Source organism: Bombina bombina, chromosome 6, assembly GCF_027579735.1.
Source record: "Bombina bombina isolate aBomBom1 chromosome 6, aBomBom1.pri, whole genome shotgun sequence".
Classification (NCBI taxonomy): Eukaryota; Metazoa; Chordata; class Amphibia; order Anura; family Bombinatoridae; genus Bombina; species Bombina bombina.
In genome coordinates, this window is record NC_069504.1 from 897383134 (window position 1) to 897407451 (window position 24318).

Genomic DNA, 24318 nt, shown 5'->3' on the forward strand with positions numbered 1-24318 from the left:
CCTTACTTTGTTCCAAGAAAAACCTTTTGAATCACAACAATGAAGGTATTTACACCATACCCTATGGTAAAATCTGCAAAGAATAGTATCTATGACTTTCTCAGAGAAGCCACGTCTAACCAAACTTAGACGTTCAATTTTCAAGCAGTCAGCTTCAGAGAAGGTATCAAGAAAAGAGAAACCAGATTTGGATGAAGAAAGGGACCCTGAAGTAGAAGGTCCTTCTTGAAAGGTAACCTCCATGGCGGAAGAGATGACATCGTCACCAGATCGGCAAACCAGATCCTGCGAGGCCATGCAGGAGCTATTAGAATCACAGATGCTCTCTCCTGTTTGATGCAAGCAATTACTCGTGGAAGCAACGCAAATGGAGGAAACAGGTATGCTAGATTGAAGCTCCAAGGAACTGCTAGAGCATCTACCAGACGGCTTGAGGGTCTCTTGACCTTGAACCGTACTTTGGAAGCTTGGTGTTTTGAGGAGACACCATCAGATCTAACTCCGGAACCCCCCAACTGAGAGTTATCATTTTGAAAGACTCTGGGTGGAGAGCCTGCTTAAAAAATCTGCCTCCCAGTTGTCCACCCCTGGTATGTGGATGGCAGAGAGATGGCAATAGTGAGACTCCGCCCACTGGAGTATGCGGGACACCTCCATTGCCAATGAACTCTGAGTTCCTCCCTGGTGATTGATAGGCCACCAAGGTGATGTTGTCCGGCTGAAATCTGATAAATTGGACCAAAGTTAGTTAAGGCCAAGCAATTAAAGCACTGAAAATTTTTGTTTTTTTAAATTGCGCCAAATAAAAACGGCACGAAAACCAACAGCAGCATAACAAAAGTGGTTGGGCCAATAAGCTGAGCTGAAAAAGCAATTGCAACAAGTAAAAAGTAAAACAAACACCTGTCAAACACTCTCCATCTCTAAGCCCCAATAAAAAAATGATGCCCGTTTTCACATAAAAGTAGTGCCCCTAAAACTGATTCAAATACTGTCAACAAGGATTTAACCCCTATAATGCTGGTACCTTCAAACCTAGAAGGGAAAGCACTTACCTGTGGATTCTGCTCTGTCAGACAGGAACTGTATTCTGAGGTGTGGCAACTTCCCCATTTCTAACAAGGACCTATAGAAAAGAAAGAGTAACCAACTCTGGCTTTCAATAATAGGGGTAGCAATGTTACAAGTTTAAGAAAAGACCACCTCACTGTCTTCTAACAGCCACCATTACTCTTACTAAAGAGATTGACATGGACACAGCATAGCCCCAATCCTTGCTTGCAGGGAAAAGTACCCTTTAAAAGGATTAAAATCTTCAGACACCATCTTCGCCATGTTAAAGGCAAAGAGAATGACTGGGGGTTATGGGTAAGGGAAGTGATACTTAACAACTCTGCTGGGGTGCTCTTTGCCTCCTCTTGGCCAGGAGTGAATATCCCACTAGTAATTAGAATGTTTTGTGGACTCTCCATGCCATAGGAAAGAAATTAATCCACAATGGCCCCTGAAAAAGTATTTAAAACATTAGTTTTCCCCCATTATGTTAACGTCAAAAGTGCCCATCAGCTGCTGGCGCTGCCCCCCCCCCCCCTATAAGTAGCATTTTTTTGTATTATTTAAATAATGAACTAACAGGTCTGCCACTCCTAGGGCAACATATCATTGCAGATTTTCCCTCATCTGCATGCTCAGTTTGAGAAAAGCGCATGCATATATACTGTTTATATTTATTATAGTTTAATTCCATAACCTCCTTCTCTCCATACCTCCTTACATTCCCATCTACAGGACTTCTCCAGAATGACCCTTTGTCTTGTGGAAGTCTCTGAAAACTAGGGGAGAGTCTTGTAGAATGAGGCAAAGTTTCAAGCCCTCCTTAAAGAATCTACTGCTCAGAGATGCATACAAGGAACCCTAATTTTTTCTTACCTCAGTTCCTCGACCCTTTAGTCATCCCCTTGAACCCCCTTAGCACGTACGCCTACGAGCCCAGTTTTCCTGTAGATCACCTTCGGTATGGTGATCTACAACACTTGGCAACTCATGGCAGGGCCCTCTACCCATTTGCTTTTTATAAATGCTTTATTTACATATTATAGCTGTGTTTATAGTAATGTGGAATCTGTTGGCGCTCTACAAATGCATAATAAAATAATAATAATTCACCTCAATTTATTTCTATAACATTTTTTTATTTTATATTTTGAATGTACAATAGTCTGCATTAACTACTAAATACCAGATTTTAAAAAAAGGGATTTCAGATAGCTCACAGGCACAAACTTAACCAACATTTTGTAATACAATCTCAATAAGCACTCTACTACTGCTTCCCACATAAAATAGAGGGCATGCTATACAAGTGTTGATGCATTAAAACTGCTTTGGTCAAAGATTTTAACCAACAATTTAATATAACACAACATGAGGTATTAGTTGCAGTCGAGTTGCAATTTTGACCTTAGTTTTATATATATATATATATATATATATATATATATATATATATATATATATATATATATATCTTCAGAAATACCTGCACTACTGCACTAGTATTTATAGTGTTGGTCCAATATTCTATTAATATCTATTATTAAAAAAGTACATGAACAATTATAACCCATAATACCTTTTAAACCTTGAAAGCATAATGGCCTCTAAGAGACTTTCCAAGTTGGATAAATGTACTAAAAGGTAATAACACTCCAAACCCAAAGGTTCACTCCTTTTTTAAAGCAATAGAACTCTCACTAATGGATTCACAAGACACACCTATATACCCAGAAGTGAACAACTCCAAACCTGTTGATAATATCACATGTCCTGAAGACAGCGCTCCCCTTACAAAAGCTGACCTAAGGTCACTCCCTTGAAAAGAGGACTTTACTTCATTCATAACACAAGTGAGCCAAATTATTAAATCAAGACTTTCAGAGGTCGGAAAAGATAATGAAATTGGCAGAAGGATTGAGCAATTGGAAGATGACGTAGACCAAACCGATAAGCTTCTTGACATACAATCTCGCCAAACTTCTCAACACTCCACTCTAATTCAACAACTACAAGATCAAGTGGAGGATTTGGATAACAGGGGAAGACTCCAAAACATAAGAATCAGAGGCATCTCTGAATCCATCCGGTTCTATGTAACACATTGATTTATGACATCAACATTTGTTTTTGTAATGATTATTAAACTCAATAAAAATTCAATATTTAAAAAAAAAAAAAAAAAAAAAGACATGAAGAAGTAGTTTCAGAGAATACCAGCTGTCAATAATGTGATTTTTATTATAAAAAAAGCACATGATCAAGAATAGCAGATTTTAGAGTAATGCGAAATTGCTGTCAGTGGAAAAGAGAGGGCTGCAAGCTCAACCTGAACTAACGAGATAGGAACAGATCAGTAGCCAGAAAATTTCTCAGAGATTTTATTCTGAAGAAAAGAAAAAAAAAGGGATGGGACACTTTCAAGTTTGCTTTGTTTCTCCAGAACAAAAGATGCACAAAAGCTCTGAATAATTCATGGCTTAAAAAGAAAAGAAAAAAAAAGGGAAAAAAAAGAGAAGACATACGCATCAAACAAGTGAAATTATTATACAGATCTGTCTAAAAAGCATCACTTTCCAATCATCTTTCTTACAGACCATGAAGTTATTGCAATTATATCCCAAGGTATTTCTGGGAAACAATCTTTCACATAGCCGAGTTAGTGCACATCCATCACTTACAGAACAGGAACTGCATGAATAAATAACAGACTATTTGCTTCAGTTCGGTCTCGGCTGCAGCTGGAAACACTACTTGGGACTTCATTAAAACTTGCCTGTGCGCTTTAATTTCTTTTCCAACTATTTTATGCAGTGTTCCAGTTTAAATACCATCGCCTAATCTATAACAATGCAAGCAGATAGCTACAGCGAGTCTATTGATTTTATGATGCATGTGTTTAACGGTCCGATTATTACCATCTCAGCTCCAAAAACTGTATGTTCCACTGATGTTCATAAAATAAAAAAAATACCCGCATTGAAACTATGTCATTAGTTTGAGAGAATGAACATATAAATGTCTACCAGTGCATACAAAGGGGATTAGCTTATTTATTGTCTAACAAACACTACTGCACACAGTATAGAGAAACCATCATATATTTAAAAGGGACAGAAACTATCATTAGAGGGACAGTCAACACCAGAATTATTGTTGTTTTAAAAGATAGATAATCCTTTAATTACCCATCCTATGATATAAAAGGCCAAGTGTGTTTGTCCAAAGCTGTCATGTGCAGTAGAGACTGCACAAGGACAAACACACCTGGCCTTCAACAAACTGACCTGGCACCTAATCCGAGAAGGGGGCGGGGTTGCCTGGGCATGAAAGGGGCGGGCGTAACGGGGCGGAGTGGCCATGGCTGTCTGCGTAAGAGAGAGTGCACAAGAGGGGGGATATAGAGCAAAAGAGCGGGGTGAGAGAGAGAGAAACAGAGAGAGAGCAAGCGAGAGCGAGCAAAAGAGGGGGAGGGAGAGCGAGCAAAAGAGAGGGGGAGAGCGAGCAAAAGAGAGGGGGAGAGCGAGCAAAAGAGAGGGGGAGAGCGAGCAAAAGAGAGGGGGAGAGCGAGCAAAAGAGAGGGGGAGAGCGAGCAAAAGAGAGGGGGAGAGCGAGCAAAAGAGAGGGGGAGAGCGAGCAAAAGAGAGGGGGAGAGCGAGCAAAAGAGAGGGGGAGGGCGAGCAAAAGAGAGGGGGAGCGCGAGCAAAAGAGAGGGGGAGCGCGAGCAAAAGAGAGGGGGAGCGCGAGCAAAAGAGAGGGGGAGCGCGAGCAAAAGAGAGGGGGAGAGCGAGCAAAAGAGAGGGGGAGAGCGAGCAAAAGAGAGGGGGAGAGCGAGCAAAAGAGAGGGGGAGAGCGAGCAAAAGAGAGGGGGAGAGCGAGCAAAAGAGAGGGGGAGAGCGAGCAAAAGAGAGGGGGAGAGCGAGCAAAAGAGAGGGGGAGAGCGAGCAAAAGAGAGGGGGAGAGCGAGCAAAAGAGAGGGGGAGAGCGAGCAAAAAAGAGGGGGAGAGCGAGCAAAAGAGAGGGGGAGAGCGAGCAAAAGAGAGGGGGAGAGCGAGCAAAAGAGAAGGGGAGAGCGAGCAAAAGAGAAGGGGAGAGCGAGCAAAAGAGAAGGGGAGAGCGAGCAAAAGAGAAGGGGAAAGCGAGCAAAAGAGAATTTCTTAGTCCTTGAAGGCCGCCTCTAATCTAAATGCATTTTGACAGTTTTTCACCACTAGAGGGCGTTAGTTCATGTGTTTCATATAGATAACATTGAGCTCATACACGTGAATTTACAGAGGAGTGAGAAGTGATTGGCTAAAATGCAAGTCTGTCAAAAGAGCTGAAATAAGGGGACAGTCTACAGAGGCTAAGATACAAGGTAATGGCAGAGGTAAAAAGTGTATTATTATAACTGTGTTGGTTATGCAAAACTGGGGAATGGGTAATTAAGGGATTATCTATCTTGTAAAACAACAAAAATTCTAGTGTGGACAGTCCCTTTAAGTTCTTTTGACAGACTTGCATTTTAGCCAATCAGTGCTCACTCCTCGGTACATTCACATGCATGAGCTCAATGTTATCTATTTGAAACACATGAACTAACGCCCTCTATTGGTGAAAAAAAAAGGCTTGACAGAGCCAACACGCCTCCGGGAGACACCATCATCCAGCAGTCGGTCCCCCACAACACACCCCTTATGAGAGAAAGGGATCAACTACTGTAAACTCCCAAAAGGAAGAGAACACATAGAAACTAGACAAGGATACCCAGAAAACCCTAAATAGGGTACAACAAGATCCAAATAAAAAAAGGAAAAAAAACTCAAGAACCAAGTCAAGCTCACAGAGACCAAAATCAGTCCTGAGAACAAGGGGAGGCAACGCCCAGACCCCAAAGAGTACAGAAACCACAAGATTAGGACCAGGATCCGAAAACAGAGAAGAAAAATTATATTACAGAGCAAACACACCCCGAATAACAACTGAAGACAAAGTCCTCAGGTCCCAAGGAACTCAGAATATAAAGATATTCAGAACCAACATACGTGCCTCAAACTCCTGCATGAAGCACACACAATAGTCATACCAGGATGACTCTGTAAACACAAAGACTTGCAGAGCAAGTAAAGAGCAGCTGAAGTAGATTTGATAAAATACACTTCCCAGTAATGGGAATCAAACCCGAGTTGTCAAAAGACCTAAGCTGTTGCTCTAACCATTATGCCAGATCAGAGCACCAACCCCACCATCAACTGCAAAACCTCCACTGAGCAGTAGACAAATCACAGGCTATCCAAAAGCCACCAAAGCTACTCGCGTAACTTGAACATGGGGAAGCACCGAAACCTCAAAGAGGCTCACCGTACCTCAAACCTGAGGACTAACCCTAAATCCCAGATTCTGCTCCCAACACCAGACCAGTCGAGCTACAACAGATCTGACAAGCAGGGGAACAAATTATAATGTGGGGAGTGGTATACACAAATGCACACCACACCCTTTAGGGTGCGCCTCCCAGTTGCCAAAAAATCAGATAGGTAAATAGTCTAGAACCTAGACATAAAACAATACACACAGTAACACAGGATAAAACAACAGAACAGTGAACTATACAGTAGGTATAGGTATGTTAATGTCCATTCATCAATCAAGTCCCACTATCTGGCGGCAGCACTCTGTCAAAGGATGGTCGTCCTGATGGTTAGATACTGCAAATAGAAGAACACAGAGGCGCCACCATGGCCCAGTACCACCAAAACAAAGAAATAAATATATAGAAGGCACTATATATACTCACAAACGTCAAGCACCCAGGTGGTGCTAGTGGGGCAGGCTGAAACTTCACAGTAGTTCAGCTCACTGATATACCTCCAAATAGATCCAGTCGGTGTTCCTTGAGAGCCTAAGATCCTATGCCTAGAAAAGAGAGAGGCAAACCAACATGGCCTAGTATTGTTTGAGCCCAGGGAGAATATAGCCCTAATGGGTATACTCACAGGAAACAAAGCACCTCCAGGTGCAATATCAGCAAGCTGGAACCATAAGTCGCCCAGTAGACAAACCACGGCAAGTGATCCTCCGCTTCCAGTAGTATAACGGTGGATAGGAGAGGGGTGTATGAAACCCCACAACAGGTTATTAGGTCAAAATACCACACCAGCAAGTGTATATAAAAGTAAAAATCTTTAATAACACAGCGACGCGTTTCTCAGCCGCCTATGGGCTGTTTCATCAGGCTATAATAAAACATTAAAAAATACACTTGCTATATACTAAATTAAAAAACTAAAACATTATCTGATTGGACAATCAATTAAAAATCCAGCCAATGTGTGATCATTCTCAATCAATTACTATGGTAACAATTTAGTTAGTATTCGGGTGGATAGGTGTGGCCAGGTGTGCACCTAATTAGCAAACTGACACGCCACCTAGCTTGCAACCCCTGTTGCTAATTGTTGCCATAGTGACCACCTAACAATACAAACACAATATAAGTTTATCTAATGACAGTACATACACATTAAAAGTTTATCTCATACACATAACACATTTACATTTGATTAGCACAAAGGAATAATGACAAGTACTCAGTAGTTCATTTGGTGCCCATCTCCAGAGTTGTACTTATGAGAGGTCAAAGCGCAACCGGAAGGTAGTCCGGAGCTCATATGTGATCTATAGGTGCCTTACCGGCCTGATATTAATAGTATCACCAGCCCCATATGAGAACCTTTGTTGGATTCAATATGTGAAAGCATATTGAATCTATGTATAGGAGTGGTGATCAATGTATAGTGGGCTGTGTGCAAACATAGAGCTGTCATTATGAAATTCTGCGTGTCTTAGCGTAAAAGCCTTCTTAACATGAATACCTTATTGTCAATGTAATTCTTTCATATCGATCTTTTGTGCCAAAAGGCATCTGTTTACCCAATTGCTAGATCCTACTCGATGTTTGTGGATGACCCCAGACGCCTTCGGATGCGTCTCACTCTCTAACTATGTGATGTTACTTTGTTTAAAAATATCGGAGCTATTCTCCAATCGTTCTGGTGGCTCTAAGGGGAGTGTACATCCGCTCCAATGAGAATGCTTGTTGTGGGCGGGATAAGCACCTGATCGAATCCTATTCCTTTTGAATTAACATACATGTGAGCCCCAGAAATGGGAGCGCGAATGAGAGCACTCATTCGCGCTCCCATTTCTGGGGCTCACATGTATGTTAATTCAAAAGGAATAGGATTCGATCAGGTGCTTATCCCGCCCACAACAAGCATTCTCATTGGAGCGGATGTACACTCCCCTTAGAGCCACCAGAACGATTGGAGAATAGCTCCGATATTTTTAAACAAAGTAACATCACATAGTTAGAGAGTGAGACGCATCCGAAGGCGTCTGGGGTCATCCACAAACATCGAGTAGGATCTAGCAATTGGGTAAACAGATGCCTTTTGGCACAAAAGATCGATATGAAAGAATTACATTGACAATAAGGTATTCATGTTAAGAAGGCTTTTACGCTAAGACACGCAGAATTTCATAATGACAGCTCTATGTTTGCACACAGCCCACTATACATTGATCACCACTCCTATACATAGATTCAATATGCTTTCACATATTGAATCCAACAAAGGTTCTCATATGGGGCTGGTGATACTATTAATATCAGGCCGGTAAGGCACCTATAGATCACATATGAGCTCCGGACTACCTTCCGGTTGCGCTTTGACCTCTCATAAGTACAACTCTGGAGATGGGCACCAAATGAACTACTGAGTACTTGTCATTATTCCTTTGTGCTAATCAAATGTAAATGTGTTATGTGTATGAGATAAACTTTTAATGTGTATGTACTGTCATTAGATAAACTTATATTGTGTTTGTACTGTTAGGTGGTCACTATGGCAACAATTAGCAACAGGGGTTGCAAGCTAGGTGGCGTGTCAGTTTGCTAATTAGGTGCACACCTGGCCACACCTATCCACCCGAATACTAACTAAATTGTTACCATAGTAATTGATTGAGAATGATCACACATTGGCTGGATTTTTAATTGATTGTCCAATCAGATAATGTTTTAGTTTTTTAATTTAGTATATAGCAAGTGTATTTTTTAATGTTTTATTATAGCCTGATGAAACAGCCCATAGGCGGCTGAGAAACGCGTCGCTGTGTTATTAAAGATTTTTACTTTTATATACACTTGCTGGTGTGGTATTTTGACCTAATAACCTGTTGTGGGGTTTCATACACCCCTCTCCTATCCACCGTTATACTACTGGAAGCGGAGGATCACTTGCCGTGGTTTGTCTACTGGGCGACTTATGGTTCCAGCTTGCTGATATTGCACCTGGAGGTGCTTTGTTTCCTGTGAGTATACCCATTAGGGCTATATTCTCCCTGGGCTCAAACAATACTAGGCCATGTTGGTTTGCCTCTCTCTTTTCTAGGCATAGGATCTTAGGCTCTCAAGGAACACCGACTGGATCTATTTGGAGGTATATCAGTGAGCTGAACTACTGTGAAGTTTCAGCCTGCCCCACTAGCACCACCTGGGTGCTTGACGTTTGTGAGTATATATAGTGCCTTCTATATATTTATTTCTTTGTTTTGGTGGTACTGGGCCATGGTGGCGCCTCTGTGTTCTTCTATTTGAAGCAGGGGAACAAAGAGGACCCCAATCTCCGGCCCAGAAAAAGGACGAAATGGAACGGACCTAGCCATCCCAATAGAGTTCGGGTCCAAAGAGAACCTCATAAAGACAAACAGAAAAATGCAGTAGAGCACCATAAGATCCAACGCGATACCATGACAGTCTCAACACGGAGACTGAAATCTCCACAGATGGAACAGAACCCCACTATAGGGTAAAATACCCATTTCAATCACCTGCCCACAAGACAGCCACCCTCCCAAGAGAGGAACTGTACCTCCTAAAGGAGAACAAAACTACCCCCACAAGGGGGAGAGCACAGAGAACTACAGCGCACAAGCTCCAAATAGGAAGCCGTAGCCCGATGAAAACAAAAGCTGAATGAAAATCATCCAGAAACCATGAAACACACCACGAAACACAGAAGAACGCCCAATGAAGGAGTTCAAAGGACAGGACAGACCAAAAAGGAGCATATCCAAAAACGCACAGATCCTGACCAAGCCACAAGCAGCTCAACTAACTAGACCATAAAAGGTATAGCCACAGGATCATACATTTCCGGACATCCGGAAAGATCCAAGACAAAAACTGTAGGCCCGAGCCCAGAACATGAGAAACCAACCACACCCCAGGGAACACAAATACCCCGTCTGAAAATAGACGTCACAGGGGAATGACCAGACTACTCCGGAAAAACGGAAAACAAGAGTCACTCGAAAAAATTCTCAACTCAAAGAAAGGAGAACACCCCTTGCCGGAGTCCAGCACTCCAAAAGGAGTTAGAGCACAACAGTGTTATCACAAGACTATAGTGCCCAATAGGCGTGCAGAACACCACCAAGACGTCCAGGACCAAGGGAAAACATCGAGAACCAAGTCATCCGAAGAGGGAGTAGAACAAGGCTAGAGCAAACCACGAGGCCACGACAGTGTGCCCCTAAACGTCTCCATGAACACCTCAGAGTACGTAACCAGAGGAACCCACCTAAGGAAAAAGAATGCAAAGCATCCCAACCCCGGTAGAAAAACCCCTAAGCAAAGCTTGGAGAAGGAGACAATACAGCCTATCGTCCCCGATAGGGGAAAAAAATAAATCCCAAAAACTGGAAAGGGCCACAGGCCTTCCTAGAAGGCAGCTAAACCGCAAAGGATACCGGACAAGTCCGGAAGTCTCGACCCTAAAGAAGAGAACTACAAAAGGAACAAGTCCAAAAAGGACAAGTCCAAAGGCCCCTAAAAGGCAAGACCGCCAGGAACCGGCGACAAGGAGGCCCTAAATCCTCCCAACCTTCACCCACGCGGGAAGGAACACTCTAAGTCCCGACAGACATTGGAAACAACTGAGTGTGTTGCAGCAGAACTCCACCGAATCCCAGACGACCAGTTTAAAAGGAACTCTTAGGTCCTACCAGAATGCTCATCAGAACTTGTGTTAAAAACAAGAATAATAATAATGTGAAGCACTCGGCACCTTATCCGGATCAGCCAGGCAGAACCGGCGCCACGTGTCTGAATAGGCCCCAAGATAGAAGGGTCTGAACCCAAGCAGTACTAGCATGCAATCATGGGCCCAAGGCCTCACATATTCACCTTCAGAGGGAGAATAAACGATAAACATAGGACCAAACGCGTCCTTTAGAACAACCTTCCGTAGAAGCAAACCGTGCGATCAAAAGGTCGCAAGTATCTATTCCAGAAATAAAATTCCCGAAAGAAAAATAAAACAAACATGAGCTGTAATCAATAAACCTCCTAACCGGAGAGAATAAGAAGGCAACCCGTAGGTTATTGTCCAATTAGAACAGACGTCCCAACAGTGACCCTGTTCTTCCAAGCTCAGAACTGGAAAAGGATACTCAAACAATAAGTTTATAAGAGGAATACTGCATCCCCTTATATCTAATACTGAAAGCTATTCGGGGAAGAGATTTCTCAGATCCATTAAGGATGGGATCTTACAACTATGCAAAAGTGTGCCGCAATAGAACACAAAGGCACGCCAGTCTATACCGAAAACAAAGCATACCCCCGCCAGAGCAAAAGACGACTCCGGCCCCGAAGGTTGACCCCCTGAAGCCTCAGGGACAATCATTCCCCCAGAGAGCTGAACAGGCCAATTCATGCCTGAGGAGCACCGGATAACAGAACACAAACAATATCTTAAGCAACCTTCTGGAAATTGGAGGTGGGCCAGCGCCAAAATTATGGACATGAGACATTGTGCCGAAACCCCTGGTGGGAACAAGCTACCTTCCCGAGAAGGATAAGAAAAGTCTGGGTTACCTGCATGCGTAGTAAGAGGTAGTGGAAGGGAACTCGCCACTATGAGGACAATAGCCCCAGAGGCAGATGGCTCAGCGGCCCCTTGATTCCCCAATCCCGAGGAATCGAGCACTCTAATACGGCATTCAGAACATAACTGATAGGCTTGTATCATCTGGGGGAATACGCATTCTGCGCAAGGAGTAAAATCCAAAACAGAGACATCCGTCTCTCCCATATCAGACTCCTCCATAACTAGGATATTGAATACAACAAAGACTAAAAAAAATTAAAACGGCCCCTGACACCCACAATGGCTGGGGCACTTACCACCTCCTATAAACCAGACACCAGCAGACCAGAATTGGTCAGGAATGCCGAAATGGACCCCAAAAACGTGACCACGCCCAGTCACCAGGTGAACCGAATAGTCCAAAAAAAGCACGCCTGACCGTAAGGTTGTGTCACAAGCAAGTTGAATCATATAACAAACATGATTAAAAAAAAAACCCTGCTCAATAAATCCCCTCAGGAGATATTAACCCTAGATTCCAAGATACAAAAGGCGCCTCACTGAGACCCTGTGTTATAAGTTAGTCCCGCAAGGTGGTAGCCCCTCGGAAAAATTCTGTAATACAGCATATTTCATAAAGAAAGTAAAATGAAACGATCTTACCGGAACCTACGCCGTGGAACAGGAACACGGCCCTTCAAGTGTGACAGATAGTAGCATCGCTTCTGCCATGGACTTGAGAGAAGAAAGCAGGCAGCGAAACTCGTCAACGCCGATTGCTTATGGAGCTGTTAATATGAGTCAAGATAGTTTTGCAGGAAGACTCTCCCTGCATCTCCGGACTTACTTTCATCCATGCTCTCACTGAAAGAATGACAGGACTACTTAAAACTCCAGTCCCATGTCGAAAAGCACTACCCTCCATAAGAGACTAATCTAAAACTTCTGACACTTCTCTACCAACCTCCTAGGACAAAAGGAAAAGAATGACTGGGGGAATGAGGGAAGTGGGAGGGGTATTTAAGCCTTTGGCTGGGGTATCTTTGCCTCCTCCTGGTGGCCAGGTTCTGAATTCCCAAAAGTATTGAATGCAGCTGTGGACTCTTTCCATTTATGAAGAAAATCATATTTATGTAATATACATATTTAGTAAAGTATTTAACAGTTTGTACTGTAAATATTTCACATTCCAATGTTCTTCACATAGGGGAATATAGTCTAAGTATTTATAATATATATATTTATAGTATTTATAATATATATATTTATAATTTTTGTCTCTCTCTCAGACACGTGTCATTTGATTAGCATACTAATCTCTCACCTTTGTAAGGTTAAACAGACTATTCTCACAGATCATATTGAATATCAATATACTGCAAATGTATCATGCTTAATTGAATCATACCTTAAAAGGAGTCCTAAAGTCTGTAGCTCATTGGTGCTTTTACTAAGTGATCAGAAATTGGAGAGAACATAAGGTGTGCACCGCTCCAGTGTCCATAACAAATGTTTAGAAATTCAGCCTCAGTACCTATTCGGTGGTGGCTCCCGCTCCCCGCCAGACATCTAGTAGGGGCAGTTAAGAACTTTTACTACCCCACAGATCCATTCAGGCACGTTAAATTCAATTGGCGTTGAATGAACATGCTTACTTTCAACTTGTAAATCGTGCGCTGTTTCCAACATGTGCAAAGAGCCGCGATAAACCCCTTTTCACTTGCACACAACATTTAGAGCGCCACTCGTAATCTAGCCCTTAAAGGGACAGTCTACACCAGAATTTTTATTGTTTAAAAAGATAGATAATCCCTTTATTAACCATTCCCTAGTTTTGCATACCTAACAGTTATATTAATACACTTTATCTCTGTGATTACCTTGTATCTAAACCTCTGCAGACTGCCCCCTTATTTCAGTTCTTTTGACAGACTTGTATTTTAGCCAATTACTGCTTACTCCTGGGTAGTCCACGGGCGTGAGCACAATGTTATCTATAACACACATGAACTAACGCCCTCTACTTGTGAAAAAATGTAAAAATGCATTCAGATAAGAGACGGCCTTCAAGGGTTAAGAAACTAGCATATGAGCCTACCTAGGTTTTGCTTTCAATTAAGAATACCAAAATTACAAAGCAAAATTGATTATAAAAGTAAATTGTAAAGTTGTTTAAATTTACATGCCCTATCTGAATCATGAAAGTTTATTTATGACTAGACTGTCTCTTTAATGGTTATATTCTTGAAAGCAACAGGTGAGGGTTTTATTGAGAAAAACAGAATTTATGCTTACCTGATAAATTACTTTCTCCAACGGTGTGTCCGGTCCACGGAGTCATCCTTACTTGTGGGATATTCTCTTCCCCAACAGGAAATGGCAAAGAGTCCCAGCAAAGCTGGTCACATGATCCCTCCTAGGCTCCGCCCACCCCAGTCATTCGACCGACGGACAGGAGGAAATGTATATAGGAGAAACCATATGATACCGTGGTGACTGTAGTTAGAGAAAATAATTCATCAGACCTGATTAAAAAACCAGGGCGGGCCGTGGACCGGACACACCGTTGGAGAAAGTAATTTATCAGGTAAGCATAAATTCTGTTTTCTCCAACATTGGTGTGTCCGGTCCACGGAGTCATCCTTACTTGTGGGAACCAATACCAAAGCTTTAGGACACGGATGAAGGGAGGGAGCAAATCAGGTCACCTAAATGGAAGGCACCACGGCTTGCAAAACCTTTCTCCCAAAAATAGCCTCCGAAGAAGCAAAAGTATCAAATTTGTAAAATTTGGCAAAAGTGTGCAGTGAAGACCAAGTCGCTGCCTTACATATCTGGTCAACAGAAGCCTCGTTCTTGAAGGCCCATGTATAAGCCACAGCCCTAGTGGAGTGAGCTGTGATTCTTTCAGGAGGCTGCCGTCCGGCAGTCTCATAAGCCAATCGGATAATGCTTTTAAGCCAAAAGGAAAGAGAGGTAGAAGACGCTTTTTGACCTCTCCTTTTACCAGAATAAACAACAAACAAGGAAGATGTTTGTCTGAAATCTTTAGTAGCCTCTAAATAGAATTTTAGAGCACGGACTACGTCCAAATTGTGTAACAAACGTTCCTTCTTTGAAACTGGATTCGGACACAAAGAAGGTACAACTATCTCCTGGTTAATATTTTTGTTGGAAACAACTTTCGGAAGAAAACCAGGCTTAGTACGCAAAACCACCTTATCTGCATGGAACACCAGATAGGGCGGAGAACACTGCAGAGCAGATAACTCTGAAACTCTTCTAGCAGAAGAAAAACAAAAACAAAACTTTCCAAGATAATAACTTAATATCTACTGAATGTAAGGGTTCAAACGGAACCCCTTGAAGAACTGAAAGAACTAGATTTAGACTCCAGGGAGGAGTCAAAGGTCTGTAAACAGGCTTGATCCTAACCAGAGCCTGAACAAATGCTTGAACATCTGGCACAGCTGCCAGTCTTTTGTGAAGTAAAACAGATAAAGCAGAGATCTGTCCCTTCAGAGAACTTGCAGATAATCCTTTCTCCAAACCTTCTTGTAGAAAGGATAGAATCTTAGGAATTTTTATCTTGTTCCATGGGAATCCTTTAGATTCACACCAACAGATATATTTTTTCCGTATTTTATGGTAAATTTTTCTAGTTACAGGCTTTCTAGCCTGAATCAGAGTATCTATTACAGAATCTGAAAACCCACGCTTTGATAAAATCAAGCGTTCAATCTCCAAGCCGTCAGTTGGAGGGAGACCAGATTCGGATGTTCGAATGGACCCTGAACAAGAAGGTCCTGTCTCAAAGGTAGCTTCCATGGTGGAGCCGATGACATATTCACCAGGTCTGCATACCAAGTCCTGCGTGGCCACGCAGGAGCTATCAAGATCACCGAGGCCCTCTCCTGATTGATCCTGGCTACCAGCCTGGGGATGAGAGGAAACGGTGGGAATACATAAGCTAGGTTGAAGGTCCAAGGTGCTACTAGTGCATATACTAGGGTTGCCTTGGGATCCCTGGATCTGAACCCGTAGCAAGGAACCTTGAAGTTCTGACGAGACGCCATCAGATCCATGTCTGGAATGCCCCATAATTGAGTTATTTGGGCAAAGATTTCCGGATGGAGTTCCCACTCCCCCGGATGGAATGTCTGACGACTCAGAAAATCCGCTCCCAATTTTCCACTCCTGGGATGTGGATCGCAGACAAGTGGCAGGAGTGATCCTCCGCCCATTGAATTATCTTGGTCACTTCTTTCATCGCCAGGGAAGTCCTTGTTCCCCCCTGATGATTGATATATGCAACGGTCGTCATGTTGTCTGACTGAAACCTTATGAATTTGGCCTTTGCTAGTTGAGGCCAAGCTCTGAGAGCATTGAATATCGCTCTCAGTTCCAGAATGTTTATCGGGAGAAGAGACCATAGACCCTGAGCTTTCAGGGATTCCCAGACCGCGCCCCAGCCCACTAGGCTGGCGTCGGTCGTGACAATGACCCACTCTGGTCTGCCGAAGCTCATTCCCTGTGACAGATTGTCCAGGGTCAGCCACCAACGGAGTGAATCTCTGGTCTTTTGATCTACTTGAATCGTCGGAGACAAGTCTGTATAATCCCCATTCCACTGTCTGAGCATGCACAGTTGTAATGGTCTTAGATGAATTCGTGCAAAAGGAACTATGTCCATTGTTGCAACCATCAATCCTATTACTTCCATGCACTGCGCTATGGAAGGACGAGGAACAGAATGAAGTACTTGACAAGAGCTTAGAAGTTTTGATTTTCTGACCTCTGTCAGAAAAATCCTCATTTCTAAGGAATCTATTATTGTTCCCAAGAAGGGAACTCTTGTTGACGGGGACAGAGAACTTTTTTCTTTGTTCACCTTCCATCCGTGAGATCTGAGAAAGGCTAGGACGATGTCCGTATGAGCCTTTGCTTTTGACAGGGACGACGCTTGAATCAGGATGTCGTCCAAGTAAGGTACTACTGCAATGCCCCTTGGTCTTAGAACCGCTAGAAGGGACCCTAGTACCTTTGTGAAAATCCTTTGAGCAGTGGCTAATCCGAATGGAAGTGCCAGAAACTGGTAATGCTTGTCCAGAAAAGCGAACCTTAGGAACTGATGATGTTCCTTGTGGATAGGAATATGTAGGTACGCATCCTTTAAATCCACAGTAGTCATAAATTGATTTTCCTGGATAGTAGGTAGGATCGTTCGAATAGTTTCCATTTTGAACGATGGTACCCTGAGAAATTTGTTTAGGATCTTTAGATCCAAAATTGGTCTGAATGTTCCCTCTTTTTTGGGAACTATGAACAGATTGGAATAAAATCCCATTCCTTGTTCTCTTATTGGAACTGGATGTATCACTCCCATCTTTAACAGGTCTTCTACACAATGTAAGAATGCCTGTCTCTTTATTTGGTTTGAAGATAATTGAGACCTGTGGAACCTTCCCCTTGGGGGTAGTTCCTTGAATTCCAGGAGATAACCTTGAGAAACTATTTCTAGCGCCCAAGGATCCTGAACATCTCTTGCCCAAGCCTGAGCAAAGAGAGAAAGTCTGCCCCCCACTAGATCCGGTCCCGGATCGGGGGCTATCCCTTCATGCTGTTTTGGTAGCAGTGGTAGGCTTCTTGGCCTGCTTACCCTTGTTCCAGCCTTGCATTGGTTTCCAGGCTGGTTTGGGTTGTGAAGTATTACCCTCTTGCTTAGAGGATATAGAATTAGAGACTGGTCCGTTTCTGCGAAAGGGACGAAAATTAGGCTTATTATTAGCCTTAAAAGACCTATCCTGTGGGAGGGCGTGGCCCTTTCCCCCAGTGATGTCTGAAATAATCTCTTTCAAATCAGGTCCAAATAATGTTTTCCCTTTGAAAGGAATGTTAAGCAATTTTGTCTTGGAAGACACATCCGCTGACCAAGACTTTAGCCAAAGCACTCTGCGCGCCACGACAGCAAACCCTGAATTTTTCGCCGCTAATCTAGCTAATTGCAAAGCGGCATCTAAAACAAAAGAGTTAGCCAATTTAAGTGCTTGAACTCTGTCCATAACCTCCTCATACGAAGATTCTTTACTGAGCGATTTTTCTAGTTCCTCGAACCAGAAACACGCTGCCGTAGTGACAGGAACAATGCATGAAATTGGTTGTAGAAGGTAACCTTGCTGTACAAAAATCTTTTTAAGCAAACCCTCTAATTTCTTATCCATAGGATCTTTGAAAGCACAACTATCTTCGATAGGAATAGTAGTGCGTTTGTTTAGAGTAGAAACCGCCCCCTCGACCTTGGGGACTGTCTGCCATAAGTCCTTTCTGGGGTCGACTATAGGAAATAATTTCTTAAATATAGGGGGGGGGGGACAAAAGGTATGCCGGGCCTTTCCCACTCTTTATTTACTATGTCCGCCACCCGCTTGGGTATAGGAAAAGCGTTGGGGGGCACCGGAACCTCTAGGAACTTGTCCATCTTACATAATTTCTCTGGAATGACCAAATTGTCACAATCATCCAGAGTAGATAACACCTCCTTAAGCAGTGCGCGGAGATGTTCTAATTTAAATTTAAATGTCACAACATCAGGTTCAGCTTGATGAGAAATTTTTCCTGAATCTGAAATTTCTCCATCAGACAAAACCTCCCTCATGGCCCCTTGAGATTGGTGTGAGGGTATGTCAGAACAGTTATCATCAGCGTCCTCTTGCTCTTCAGTGTTTAAAACAGAGCAATCGCGCTTTCTCTGATAAGTAGGCATTTTGGATAAAAGATTTGCTATAGAGTTATCCATTACAGCCGTTAATTGTTGCATGGTAATAAGTATTGGCGCACTAGATGTACTAGGGGCCTCCTGTGTGGGCATAACTGGTGTAGACACAGTAGGGGATGATGTAGTATCATGTTTACTCCCCTCATTTGAGGAATCATCTTGGGCAATATCATTATCTGTTGCATTACTGTCCTTACTTTGTTTGGACACTATGGCACAATTATCACATAAATTTAAATGGGGAGACACATTGGCTTTCATACATATAGAACATAGCTTATATGATGGTACAGACATGTTAAACAGGCTTAAACTTGTCAACAAAGCACAAAAAACGTTTTAAAATAAAACCGTTACTGTCACTTTAAATTTCAAACTGAAAACACTTTATTACTGAATATGTGAAAAAGTATGAAGGAATTGTTCAAAATTCACCACAGTGTCTTAAAGCATTAAAAGTATTGCACACCAAATTTCAGAGCTTTAACCCTTAAATTAACGGAACCGGAGCCGTTTTTACATTTAACCCCTATACAGTCCCAGAATGAGGCTCTGTCTATAACTAGAAAGGCCCCCATCTGAAAAAGGTGTCCAACACAGTGCCTGCCGTTTTTCTAAACGTTCCCCAAGATTATAATACCAATAATTAGTTAGAATCTGCATAATATGCCTAGTAAAGCAATTGTTTTAGCCCAGAAAAATGTCTACCAGTTTTTAAGCCCTTTTTGAAGCCCTTTATTCTTTTATGTTTTAACTAAGAAAATGGCTTACCGGTCCCCATGAGGGGAAATGACAGCCTTCCAGCATTACATGGTCTTGTTAGAAATATGGCTAGTCATACCTTAAGCAGAAAAGACTGCTAACTGTTTCCCCCAACTGAAGTTACTTCATCTCAACAGTCCTGTGTGGAAACAGCAATCGATTTTAGTTACTGTCTGCTAAAATCATCTTCCTCTTACAAACAGAAATCTTCATCCTTTTCTGTTTCAGAGTAAATAGTACATACCAGCACTATTTTAAAATAACAAACACTTGATAGAAGAATAAAACTACATTTAAACACCAAAAAACTCTTAACCATCTCCGTGGAGATGTTGCCTGTGCAACGGCAAAGAGAATGACTGGGGTGGGCGGAGCCTTGGAGGGATCATGTGACCAGCTTTGCTGGGACTCTTTGCCATTTCCTGTTGGGGAAGAGAATATCCCACAAGTAAGGATGACTCCGTGGACCGGACACACCAATGTTGGAGAAAAACAGCTATATCAAATACAGGCATACCTTGTTTTATTGCACTTTGCAGATATTGTTCTTTTTACAAATTGAAGGTTTGTATCAACCCTGTATCGACTCGAGCAAGTCTATCGGCACAATTTTTCAAACATATGTACAAATATAAACACATAAATACACATATCACCAGCAAAATGATTATGACTCACTGAAGGCTCAGATGAGGTTGCCTTTTTTTAGAAATAATTAAATGTATGTACATTGTTGTTGTTTTTTTAGACATAGTGTTATTGCACACTTAATAGACTACAGTATAGTGTAAATATAACTTTTATATGCACTGGGAAAGCAAAAAAAAATAATGGAGGAGTGTGTCTCACTTTATTGTTGTATTCGCTTTATTGCGGTGATCCAGAAACCAAACCCGCAATATCTCCAAGGTACGCATTTATACATAATATAAATGAAGGAACACTTTTCCATATATTGAACAATCTGCAGAAAGTATGAGAAGTTATTTGAAGCACATTAAAGGGACCTTATACACTAGATTTTTCTTTGCATAAAGGTTTTGTAGACGATACCTTTATATAGCCCATCTGGGTGTGTTTTTGCAAAAATGTATAGTTTTGCTTATTTTTAAATAACATTGTGCTGATTTTCAGACTCCTAACCAAACCACAAAGTTTTAGATGTATACAGACTTTAGACTGCTTCTGTTTGTATAATGGGTCTTTTTATATGCGGGAGAGGTTCTGCTTTCAGACCCTTTCAGTGGGTGTCCCAGACTTATCTCATTAAGTGTTAAATTGGGAGTTTCTATGTAAGTTTTTATATACTGGATTTTTAGATCAGTATCTGTGCATATTCTTCTTTATAGTAGTGTCTATGAGATGCAGTTAAATTAAAATTGGTGTATACTTTCCCTTTAAGGGCAAACACATTGCACAGATTGCTGCTTGCAGTTTCTCCAAAAAAATACTGTGAGTTAAAATACCCTTTTGCCACTACAAATACTTGAGAGACTGGAGTTTTTTTAAAATGATCAGGTAAGAAAGGAAACGGCGGCATTTGTTTAACAAAAACTATGTGCCATGGCAGTTTTAATGTTACCTTCCTGAGGCTCAACACCAAACCAATCTGCTTATCAGTAGCAACCACCTTACGTAAACAAGGAACCTGGAGCCAGCCTGCAACACATTCAGTGCCAGTATAAGCATCCCAGACGTATTCTAGTACAGCAAAGCTAATACAGAAACACTGTTTTGTCTTTTTTCCTTTCTATAACAACCACTAATAAACTCTCATACATGTTTAGTGACATGGCTATGTAATTCTAACATATTAAAACTAATTTTATACAAACATCCCCCTATAAGGAGCACATTTTAAAAAACACAGAAGCAACTATAACTCTCAATCCTCCATTTTGCAAAGCATATTGACCTTTATAAAAACTAAGAAATAATAGATTAGATGTGAAATGAACAGCAGGAGTTGACCATGCAGAATTAAGCTTTGTGCCATTTTTACGTAATACTGTCAGGGAAAAAGCAGAAATAAATGAGGGCAACAAAGGACTAGGAAGGTATAGAAACATCCAACATATCACACTTTATCGGAAAAGCCAAATCAGAAGCTTACGGAACACGCAATCGGTCAGCTGTAACCAGCCATAAGGGAATAAAGGAGAGGTCACAAGTTAAATGTATTGCCCCAGAGCCCAATTCCTTCAATGAGCAAAAACACATCTCATTGTTTTTTTACTGTAGTGCAATAAGAACTTAAGAAGAAAAAACAGGGGGATGCTTACCTTGTGCCAAAATCTGGCCTTTTGATATCCCCTGAGATCCAATCTCGTACTCCAGACAGAACATGCTTTGGAATAGAAGCAGAGCAAGAATGACTTTCTCTAGTCGTGCCTGCCGTCTGTACTGGCTGTCGCTTCTAGAAGCAAATAAAACAAGTCACACACTGATATAGGGTATATTTTCTGTCTCTAGTCGCAATAAGATTATGCAATGGGTACTGAGACGCTGCTCTGCAGACAGAGCCATCTGACAAATTGCTGGTCTGGATTGTTGACAGGTAGAATCATTGAAGGTCCCAGAACTCTGGTGTGCAGAGCGCACAGAAGTAGCTGCTGCTGTCTCACTCGAAACCCAAACATTCAAATGGGTAGACAGCACATGCAGTACTAAGTGATGAAAAAGGATTTAACAAGCAGAGATCAAGCATTAAGGGCCAAGATAACTAGCTGCAAAAATGTGAGTGAAGATTCAATGAAATTCTGTGTAATAAAACAACCCTTCCTTAGTTGTTGCTCCTTGGCTTCTGGAACTTATCAAACTTACATAGAACGTGTATCTAATGTATACACATATTAAAGGGGCAGTCTAGTCAAAATTAAACTTTCATGATTCAGATAGGGCATGTCATTTTAAACAACTTTCCAATTTACTTCTATTATCTAATTTGCTCAGTTCTTTGTTTAGATATCCTTTGTCGAAAAAATAGCAATGCACATGTGCGAGCCAATCACACAAGGCCTCTATGTGCAGCAGCCAATCAGCAGCTACGGAGCATATCTAGATATGCTTTTCAGCAAGTGATATCAAGAGAATGAAGCAAATGAGATAATGGAAGTAAATTAGAAAGTTGTTTAAAATGGCATGCTCTTTCTAAATCACAAAAGAAAAAATGTGGGTTTCATGTCCCTTTAACAGTTATAGACATGTATAACCATGTATAAATAGATGGGAAAATGTTAGTATTTAAAAGGTCCTAGTAAAGTTGTTGTTTTTTTTTTTTTTTTTAAACCTTTTGCAGCAACCTCTTGCTGATATAAATAATCAGAGAACAACACTTCCACTGCCTGTCAGGGTATCTCAGAAAATGGGCCTGGCAGCTGGATTTGTTTGCTCAATTTAGCAACCACCTTACTGCGTCAGGTAGTACTCAAAAGGTTACACTAATGCTGCATTTTCTGACAACCAAGGGGTTAAATAATTGTTGTGGGTGTATTAACAAGCAGTGATTTAATGAAAACTGAAACATCTCTCTCTCCTAAGCTCTTCGCCTAACCTTTACATTTTTTGGCATGTCTGTTCATTTCTATTATTGCAACTACCTGTAAATTCTGAGCCTCAAAAGCTGAATATGCAACTTGATCAATTTTCCTCTTGATGTAATTTAAAAGAAATACATCTACATATTATTGGGCTAATCTTTTCTTTGAATACATTATTATATCCAGCAATTATTTATTCCTTTAACATGACAGTTTATCCTCACAGTTCATTATCAAGATACAAAATCAATTTAGTTTTTTTACTGGCAAGCAGTGACTATACTCCCCTCTCTAAGCAAGCAGACTTTATCAGAGTGGGACTTAAATGAAGATGATACATTCTACTCTGTATAATCACCCATGTTCCAAGTGCCGGGGGCTGAATTTAATAAACAGAGGCAGCTTTAATAATTCAGACTTCTCACCCATATAAGCCAATGCACCTGTCAGAAGCACTCTGAGGAGTTGACTGTAAATTTCCTCTCTGCTTCTCACAGGCATAGAACATATTTAAATGTCCTGACTGGCTGCTCAACTCAATATATGTACAACTCTGGTTGTAAGTATTCTCATCTACAGGCAGCGCAGGCTATAAAACCCAGATAACTGGGAATACCTTTCAAGGCATATATCTTAGAACTGTCTAATAATGAGCATATATGTCTCCTTTAAAATAGACAATGTAATATATCAGTACATTAGTATAATGATCCTAGAAAAGCTATGCAAACAAAAATGTGCAGAATAAATAAAGTGCAGGGGGGGGGGAAAGAGTACTAAAATGTTAATTTTCGATTGTTCTATTTAAGTACTGTTCTGTCCATGTGCAGTGAGAGATAAGATTAGGATAAAGAGAAATATGGTCTGCATTCCCCACAGGTTTACCACATTTGATTGGGTTGTAGTTTCAAATAGAAAAAAAAAAACATATTCATTTTACAGTACAATGTCCCTTTAAAGGAATGTAAGCATAACTGTGTACATTGTTAACATAACCCAAATTTTTTCTTTCATGCTTCAGAAAGAGCGTGCAATATAAAAAAAAAAAAAAAACTTTCCAATTTACTTCTATTATCTATTTTGCTTCATTATCCTGATATCTTTTGTTGAAAAGCATATCTAAATAGGCACCGGCACTGCTGATTGGTGGCTGCACATAGATGCCTTGTGTTATTGGCTCACTCATATGCATTGATATTTCTTCAACAAAGGATACCTAAAGAATTAAGCAAATTGGATAATAGAAGTAAATTGGAATGTAGCTTAAAACTGT

General features: G+C 41.3%; 1 protein-coding gene across 4 annotated transcripts in view; it reads right to left on the bottom strand.

Annotated features, from left to right (window-relative positions):
- GLCE (glucuronic acid epimerase) overlaps positions 1–24318 on the bottom strand; it is a 416991-nt gene that overhangs the window by 249800 nt on the left and 142873 nt on the right. The window contains exon 2 of one of the 4 annotated variants that reach the window (XM_053718495.1): positions 21789–21922. The exons of the other annotated variants lie outside the window; for them this stretch is intronic. The gene's annotated coding sequence lies outside the window, so the exon portion shown is untranslated. The remainder of the gene's footprint in view (positions 1–21788; positions 21923–24318) is intronic. 4 annotated transcript variants of the gene reach the window in all.